Below are 10030 nucleotides of genomic sequence, written 5' to 3' on the forward strand. Positions count from 1 at the left end.
AGATAGGATCATCTTCCCGTTCTTGTGTCTTCTCGAATGCTGCTTCTAATTGTTTTTGCTGGTCAGATTGATTGTGCATTTATCTTGTAGATATTTTTTCCATTACAATAGAAGCTAGTGCTTTAGAAATTGCATCATCTTCATCCCTTGTATTAGTTTTTTGGGCTGCAAGTAACAAATGTAGAGTTGGAGGCTTGTTCTCTAGATTTCTCCACTGTTGCTTTTTTGCACTCTTTTTCTCCATCTTCTGTGGTCAGATTCTTATCCAATAGTACTATTTCTTGAACTTTAGAATTGGAATCAGAGATATGATCATCTTCCTATTCTTGTGTCTTCTCGAATGCTGCTTCTGTGTGTTTTTGTTGGCAAACTTCATAGTGCATTTGTTGTGTAGATTTTTTTTCCAATGTTGTAGAAACTGGTACTTCAGAAATTGCACCATCTTCATCCATTGTGTTATATTTTTTGGGCTGCAAATATGAAAACTAGAGCTTGAGGCTTGTTTTCTATCATTCTCCATTGCTACTTTTTCGCCGTTTTTATCCAGCTTCTATGGTCTGATTCTTGTCCAATAATGTTATTTATTGATATTTAGAATTGGAATCAGAGATATGATCATCTTCCCGCTCTTATTTTTCTCAAATGCTATTTCTAATTGTTTTTGTTGGTCAGCTAGATTATGCACTTGTTGTGTAGATATTTTTTCCAATGCTGTAAATGCTGGTGCTTCAGAAATTGCATCATCTTCAACCATTGTATTAGTTTTTGGGCTGCAAAAATCAAAACTAGAGCTGAAGGCTTTGTTTTCTTGCTTTCACCAAATTTTTGTCATCTTTTTCTCAAGCTTCTATGGTCTGATTCTTGTCCAATAGTCATATTTCTTGACCTTTAGAATTGGAATCCAAGATAGGATCGTCTTCCTATTCTTGTGTCCTTTCAAATGCTGCTTTTGAGTGTTTTTGTTGGTTGTTTGATTGTGCATTTACCTGTAGATATTATTTCCAATGCTGTTGAAGCTGGTGCTTCATAAATTACATCATCTTCATCCATCGTATTTGTTTTTTGGGCTCTAAATATCAAAACAAGAGCTGAAGGCTTGTTCTCTAGTTTTCAACAATGCTTATTTTTCGTCCTCTTTTTCTCCAGCTTCTGTGGTCTAATTCTTGTCCAATAGTGCTATTTTTTGACCTTTAAATTGGAATCAGAGATAGGATCATCTTCCTGTTCTTGTGTCCTCTCGCATGCTGCCTCTGAGTATTTTTGTTGGTTGCTTGATTGTGCATTTGCTTGTAGATATTCTTTCCAATGCTGTCGAAGTTCGTGCCTTATAAATTGCATGATCTGCATCCATCGTATTAGTTTTTTGGCTGTAAATATCAAAACAAGAACTGAAGACTTGTTCTCTAGCTTTCACCAATGCTTCTTTTTCGTCCTCTTTTTCTCTTGCTTCTGTGATCTTATTCTTGTCAGTAGTGCTATTTCTTGACCTTTAAATTGGAATCAGAGATAGGATCATCTTCCCGTTCTTGTGTCTTCTCGAATGCTGCTTCTGAGTATTTTTGTTGGTAAGCTTGATTGTGTATTTGTTTTGTAGATATTTTTTTCATTGCTGTAAAAGCTAGTGCTTCAGAAATTGCATCATCTTCATCCATTGTATTAGTTTTTTGGGCTGCAAATATCAAATGTAGAGTTGGAGGCTTGTTCTCTAGATTTCTCCATTGTTGCTTTTTTGCACTCTTTTTCTTCTTCTTCTTCTGTGGTCTGATTCTTAACCATTAGTGCTATTTCTTGACCTTTAGATTTGGAATTGGAGATATGATCATCTTCCTATTCTTGTGTCTTCTCGAATGCTGCTTCTGTGTGTTTTTGTTGGCAAACTTCATAGTGCATTTGTTGTGTAGATATTTTTTCCAATGTTGTAGAAACTGATACTTTAGAAATTGTATCATCTTCATCCATCGTGTTATATTTTTTGGGCTGCAGATATGAAAACTAGAGCTTGAGCCTTGTTCTCTAGCATTCTCCATTGCTGCTTTTTTGCCCTTTTTTCTCCAGCTTCTATGGTCTGATTCTTGTCCAATAATGTTATTTCTTGATATTCAGAATTATAATCATCTTCCCGTTCTTGTTTTTTCTCAAATGCTATTTCTGATTGTTTTTGTTGGTCAGCTAGATTATGCACTTGTTGTGTAGATATTTTTTTCAATGTTGTAAATACTGGTGCTTCAGAAATTGCATCATTGTCATCCATTGTATTAGTTTTTGGGCTGCAAATATCAAAAATAGAGCTGAAGGCTTGTTCTCTTGCTTTCACCAAATTTTCATCCTCTTTTTTTCAAGCGTCTATGTTATGATTCTTGTCCAATAGTCCTATTTCTTAACCTTTAGAATTGGAATCCGAGATAGGATCATCTTCCTATTCTTGTGCCCTTTCAAATGTTGCTTCCAAGTGTTTTTGTTGGTTGTTTGAATGTGCATTTGCTTGTAGATATTATTTCCAATGCTGTTGAAGCTGGTGCTTCATAAATTACATCATCTTCATCCATCGTATTTGTTTTTAGGGCTGTAAATATCAAAATAAGAGCCGAAGGCTTGTTCTCTAGCTTTCACCTATGCTTCTTTTTCGCCCTCTTTTTCTCCAGCTTCTATAGTCTGATTCTTGTCCAATATTGCTATTTCTTGATCCTTAAATTGGAATCAGAGATAGGATCATCTTCCTGTTCTTGTGTCCTCTCGAATGCTGCTTCTACGTGTTTTTGTTGGTTGCTTGATTGTGCATTTGCTTGTAGATATTCTTCGCAATGCTATCGAAGTATCCATCGTATTAGTTTTTTGGGATGTAAATATCAAAACAAGAGCTGAAGACTTGTTCTCTAGCTTTCACCTATGCTTCTTTTTCGCCCTCTTTTTGTCCATCTTCTGTGGTCTAATTCTTCTCCAATAGTGCTATTTCTTGACCTTTAGAATTGGAATCAGAGATATGATCATCTTCCCATTATTGTGTCTTCTCGAATGCTGCTTTTGTGTGTTTTTATTGGTAAATTCATAGTGCATTTGGTGTGTAGATATTTTTTTCAATGTTGTAGAAACTGGTACTTCAGAAATTGCACCATCTTCATCCATCGTGTTATATTTTTTGGGCTGCAAATATGAAAACTGGAGCTGGAGGCTTGTTCTCTAGCATTCTCCATTGTTGCTTTTTCGCCATTTTTTCTCTAGCTTCTATGTTCTGGTTCTTGTCCAATGATGTTATTTATTGATATTCAGAATTGGAATAAGAGATAGGATCATCTTCCCGTTCTTATTTTTTCTCGAATGTTATTTCTGATTGTTTTGTTGGTCAGTTAGATTATGCACTTGTTGTGTAGATATTTTTTTCAATGCTGTAAATGCTGGTGCTTCAGAAATTGCATCATCTTCACTCATTGTATTAGTTGTTGGGCTGCAAATATCAAAAATAGAGCTGAAGGCTTGTTCTCTTGCTTTCACCAATTTTTCGTCCTCTTTTTCTCCAACTTCTATGGCCTGATTCTTGTCCAATATTCCTATTTCTTGACCTTTAGAATTGAAATCCGAAATAGGATCATCTTCCTGTTCTTGTGTCCTCTCAAATGCTGCTTCTAAGTGTTTTTGTTGGTTGTTTGACTGTACATTTGCCTGTAGATATTATTTCCAATGTTGTAGAAGCTGGTGCTTCATAAATTACATCATTTTCATCCATCGTATTTGTTTTTTAGGCTGTAAATATTAAAACAAGAGTTGAAAGCTTGTTCTCTAGCTTTCACCAATGTTTCTTTTTCGCCTTCTTTTTCTCCAGCTTCTATGGTCTGATTCTTGTCCAATAGTGTTATTTCTTGACCTTTAAATTGGAATCAGAGATAGGATCATCTTTTTGTTATTGTGTCCTCTCGAATGCTACTTCTGAGTGTTTTTGTTGGTTGCTTGATTGTACATTTGCTTGTAAATATTCTTTCCAATGTTGTCGAAGTTCGTGCCTTATAAACTACATGATCTTCATCCATCATATTACTTTTTTGTGCTGTAAATATCAAAACACGAGCTGAAGACTTGTTCTCTAGCTTTCTCCAATGCTTCTTTTTCTCCCTCTTTTTCTCCATCTTCTATGGTCTGATTCCTGTCCAATAGTGCTATTTCTTAACCTTTAAATTGGAATCAGAGATAGGATCATCTTCCCGTTCTTGTGTCTTCTCGAATGTTGCTTCTGAGTGTTTTTGTTGGTAAGCTTAATTGTGCATTTGTTTTGTAGATATTTTTTCCATTGCTGTAGAAGCTAGTGTTTTAGAAATTGCATCATCTTCATCCATTGTACCAGTTTTTTGGGCAGCAAATATGAAAATTAGAGCTGGAGGCTTATTATCTATCTTTCTCCATTGGTCCTTTTTCGCCCTCTTTTTCTCCATCTTTTGTGGTCTGATACTTGTCCAATAGTACCATTTGTTGACCTTTAGAATTGAAATCAAAGATTGGATCATCTTCTTGTTCTTGTGTCTTCTCGAATGTTGTTTCTTACTATTTTAGTTTGTCAACTTGATTGTGTACTTGCTGTGTTGATATTTTGTCCAGTGCAGCAAAAGCTGGTGCTTCAGAAATTGCATCATCTTCATTTATTCTATTAGTTTTTTAGGCTACAAATATGAAAACTAGAGTTGAAAGCTTGTTCTCCCGCGTTTTCCATTGCTGATTTTCCCCCCTCTTTTTCTCCAACTTCTATGGTCTGATTCTTATCCAATTGTACTATTTCTTGATCTTTAGAATTGTAATCAATGATAGGATCATCTTCCTATTATCGTGTCTTTTCGAATGCTAGTTCTGAGTGTTTTTGTTTGTCTGCTTGATTGTACACTTGCTGTGTAGATATTTTATCCAGTGCGGTAAAAGCTGGTGCTTCAGAAATTGCATCATCTTTATTTATTGTATTAGTTTTTTGGACTGCAAACATGAAAACTAAAGCTGGACGTTTGTTCTCTAGCGTTCTCCTTTGCTGTTTTTTCTTCCTTTTTCTCCAGCTTCTGTGGTCTGATTTTTTTTCTAATAATGCTATTTCTTGATTTTCAGAATTGGAATCAGAGATATGATCATCTTCCCATTATTGTGTTTCTCGAATGCTACTTCTGAGTGTTTTCGTTGGTCAGCTAGATTGTGCACTTGCTGTGTAGATATTTTTCCAATGCTGTGTAAATGCTGGTGCTTCAAAAATTGCATCATCTTCATCCGTTGTATTAGTTTTTTGGCTGCAAATATCAAAACTAGGGCTGGAGGCTTTTTCTCTAGCTTTTACCAATGCTGCTTTTTTCGTCCACTTTTTTTCCAGCTTCTATGGTCTGATTCTTGTCTAATAGTGTTATTTCTTGACCTTTAGAATTGGAATCAGAGATAGGATCATCATTCTGTTTTTGTGTCTTCTCGATGCTGCTTCTAAGTGTTTTCGTTGATCTGCTTGATTGTGGGCTTACAGTGTAGATATTTTGCCCAGTGCAGCAGAAGCTATTGCTTCAGAAATTGCATCATCTTCATTCATTCTATTAGTTTTTTGGGCTGCAAATATGAAAATTAGAGCTGAAGGGCTGTTCTCTAGCTTTCACCACATTTTTTTCGTCATCTTTCTCTCCAACTTTTTCTATTGTCTGATTCCTATCCAATAGTACTATTTCTTGACCTTTAAATTAGAATCATAGATAGGATCATCTTCCTATTCCCTTGCCTTCTCGAATGATATTTTTGAGTGTTTTGTTTAGTTCGCTTGATTGTGCAATTGCGATGTAGATATATTTTTCAATACTGTAGAAGCTGGTGCTTCTAAAATTGCGTTATCTTCATTCATTGTATTAGTTTTCTGGGCTGCAAATATGAAAATTAGAGTTGAAAGCTTGTTCTCTTGCTCTTACCAATGCTGCTTTTTCACTCTCTTTTTCTCCAGCTTCTATGGTCTGATTCTTATCCAACGGTGCTATTTTTTTTTATCTCCAGAATTGGAATCAGAGATAGGATCATCTTTTTGTTCTTGTGTCTTCTCGAGTGCTGCTTCTGAGTGTTTTTGTTGGGCAACTTGATTGTGCACTTGCTGTGAAGATATTTTGTCAGTGCAGCAGAAGTTGGTGCTTCAGAAATTGCATCATCTTCATTTATTGTATTAATTTTTTGGGCTGCGAATATAAAAATTAGAGTTGGAGGCTTATTCTCTAGCGTTCTCCATTGTTGCTTTTTCACCCTTTTTTCCCTAGCTTCTATGGTCTGATTCTTGTCCAGTAATACTATTTCTTGATCTTTAGAATTGGAATCAGAGATAGGATCATCTTTCCGTTCTTGTGTTTTCTCGAATGCTACTTTTGAGTGTTTTTGTTGCTTAGCTAGATTGTGCACTTGTTATGTAGATATTTTTTCCAATGCAGTAAATGCTGGTGCTTAATAAATTTCATCATCTTCATCCATTGCATTAGTTTTTTGGTCTTTAAATATCAAAACTAGAGCTGAAGACTTGTTCTCTAGCTTTCATCAATGTTTCTTTTTCGTCGTCTTTCTCTCCAGCTTCTGCGGTCTGATTCTTGTCCAATAGTGCTATTTCTTGACCTTTAAATTGGAATAAGAGATAGGATCATCTTCCTGCTCTTGTGCATTCTTGAATGCTGCTTTTGAGTATTTTTGTTGGTCTGCTTGATTGTGCACTTACGATGTAGATATTTTTCCAATACTGTAGAAGCTACTGCTTCTAAAATTGCGTCATCTTCATTCATTGTAATAGGTTTTTGGGCTGCAAATATAAAAATTAAAGTTGGAGGCTTGTTCTCCAGCGTTCTCCATTGCTGCTTATTCACCCTCTTTTTCTTCGGCTTCTGTGATCTGATTCTTGTGCAATAATGCTATTTCTTGATCTTCAGAATTGGAATCAGAGATAGGATCGTCTTCTCGTTCTTGTGTCTTCTCGAATGCTACTTCTGAGCGTTTTTGTTGGTCCGCTTGATTGTGCACTTGCGGAGTAGATGTTTTTTCCAATACTATAGAAGCTGGTGCTTCTAAAATTCCGTCATCTTCATTCATTGTATTAGTTTTTTGGGCTGCAAATATGAAAATTGAAGCTGGAGGCTTGTTCTCTAGCGTTCTCCATTGCTGCTTTTTCGCCCTTTTTTCTCCAGTTTCTATGGTCTGATTCTTGTCCAATAATGTTATTTCTTGATATTCAGAATTGGAATCAGAGATAGGATCATCTTCCCGTTCTTTTGTTTTCTTGAATGCTATTTCTGATTGTTTTTGTTGGTCAGCTAGATTATGCACTTGTTGTGTGGATATTTTTTCCAATACTGTAAATGCTGGTACTTCAAAAATTGCATCATCTCTATCCATTGTATTAGTTTTTGGGTTGCAAATATCAAAACTAGAGGTGGAGACTTGTTCTCTTGCTTTCACCAGTGTTGCTTTTTCGTCCTCTTTTCTCCAGCTTCTATGGTCTAATTATTGTCCAATAGTGCATTTTTTTGACCTTTAGAATTGGAATCCAAGATAGGATCATTTTCCTATTCTTGCGTCCTCTCAAATGCTGCTTCTGAGTGTTTTTGTTGGTCGCTTGATTGTGCATTTGCTCGTAGATATTCTTTCCAATGCTGTCGAAGTTGGTGCTCATAAATTGCATCATCTTCATCCATCATATTAGTTTTTTTTTTTTTTTTGTCAGTGAATATCAAAATAAGAGTTGAAGGCTTGTTCTCTATCTTTCACCAATGCTTCTTTTTCGTCATCTTTCTCTCCAGCTTCTGTGGTTCGATTCTTGTAGAATATTACACTCAAATCGAAAACTTTTTAATCATACAATCTTAAAAAAAAATACTATTCCATTATAAATTCAAATAATAGGAGCCAAACGGGGCTTAATTTGTTGTCCTTTTAACCCACAATTATTACACTCAGTTTACTAATTTGTTTCTGATTAGACGCAAAATATTTAACTATTAAAAGATTATTGTCTTCATAATTGAACACTAAGCCCTTGTTTGAGCCACATTATTGGAATGAAAATGTATTTTTGAATAGTATATTGATGGTAAATATGTGGTTAAAAAAGAAGGAAATATTTTGAATTTGTGTGTAATACTATTTTAGTAAAGAATATATAATTAAAATGATATCAAATTATTATTAAAAATATATATTTTTTAAATAATATGACTCAAACAAAGCGTAAATGTCCCTTAAAAGTTTGTGGAATAGAAATAATGAATTAAACCGACAAAATAATTGATTACTAATTAGAACAAAATTTTGGGCAGCCATAGCCCATAGGTATAAAAGTAAATGAGTACGGTTGTGCGACTTTTGATGACGGAAGTTTCTGTAGTGTGCAGAGTTTTGAAAGTGATACACAATCATAGAAAGATGGAATAGGCGTCTAAGCTTTTGTGAGTGAGATATGTGGGGCTTTAATTAAAAAGGTTGAACCCCAACCTTAAGGGCCTTCATCGACCCTGTTTTGAGCCATTGTGAAGGAGGTAAATCGCAGGATGTACTTTTCAGGAGCCAGGGTGGAGAGCACATGGATAGGCCAAGGCTGTTAACCCAAATGGTAATTCCCGCTTGCAACAAAGCCAATTCCACCTTGCGGGGAATCGAACTCTGCACACTGTCGCGCTAAACCCTATCCACCCTCGCCTTTGCCACTGGAAGATATGCCCTGGGGGCATGTGGGGCTTTAATTATAGTGACATTGGATCAATCACTCTGCCTTTCTTTTTCCATTTCACACACTCAAAAATCATTAAGCCCTATTTATTTTTTATTATTTGTACATTAAAATGAAAAATATGATCGTTATTCATCACATTAAATCACCATATTTGACTTTCTATCTCTTGTGTGGGATCCGTAACGACTATATTTTTAATTCTCATTTTTACATTAATATATACCAAACGGACTCTAAAATTAAATGATTGTCTCAATTTATGAAGTTTGATTTTACTTTTTAATTTGTAATGATAACTATTTTAAAAATTGATTAAATGTTATAATAGGCAGACACCATTTGCTCTAATATGTTATTAAAGCAATAGTGCAATCCCTTAAATTATTCCTCTACCCACAATTCCCCTTTTAAAGATGAAACTGGTTAATCTCATAAAAGAAAAAAAAATTAAAAATTAAAAGCTTAGGTTCGTATTGATCGAGTACAACTGAGGTTTATACTTTTTAAAGAAAAAAACTAGAGTTGCAAGTATTAACCTATATGGTATGATACTTCAACCTTTAAAAAATGGAGTTCTAATTCATATCCATTTAAAATTATGAATTTGGGTTGGTATGTGATAGAACTACAAATGTGGACGTTAAAATTTTAATCGACTTTCGCGCGATTAGAAGTTGGAGAGCTAATATGTCAAATCAACGTTAAACTCTAAATGATATGTAAGTTTAACATCCAAATTGACGGCTTCCAGGGATCCATATTCACAGATTTATATGACTTGTAAATAAATATAAGGTCAAATATGAAATTATCTTAATATCTTTTCAAGAATTTCATATAACGCGGTTTGGGCCTCAGCCCTCAGGGTACTGTAGTAGATTTCAAAAGAGACTCAGTTAGTAAATGGACCTTAAAATTCATGACTACAAAATTGAGCTAGGTTGTCGGAACTAGAATTTGGGTTGGGTCGATCATCTACTGTCATTCTTTGGGCATCCTTGCTACTGGTCATTGTCCTCAACCCTTCTACATGTTAGCACTTGCTTGGACTAAGGGCCCATTTGACGTGACTTTTATTTTTTGTAGAAGAGTTTTTGAATAAAGCTATCTTAATTTGTGTATGAAAACTAATTTTTAGAAGAGCTTCCGATTTCGAAAGTGATTTTAGAAAAAGCCACATCAGACCAACTTCATCTAAAAGCTCTTATAATTAGAAAAAGCGCTTTCATTGAATTAGCCAAGTAGGTTTAAAAGCATCTTTTGGATCTCAAGAAGTTCATTTTGGATTTTCAAAAGCTTTGCCTAACGGGTCCTAAGTTAAAAATTAATATCCGAGCA

This window comes from Olea europaea, chromosome 11, assembly GCF_002742605.1.
Source record: "Olea europaea var. sylvestris chromosome 11, O_europaea_v1, whole genome shotgun sequence".
Classification (NCBI taxonomy): Eukaryota; Viridiplantae; Streptophyta; class Magnoliopsida; order Lamiales; family Oleaceae; genus Olea; species Olea europaea.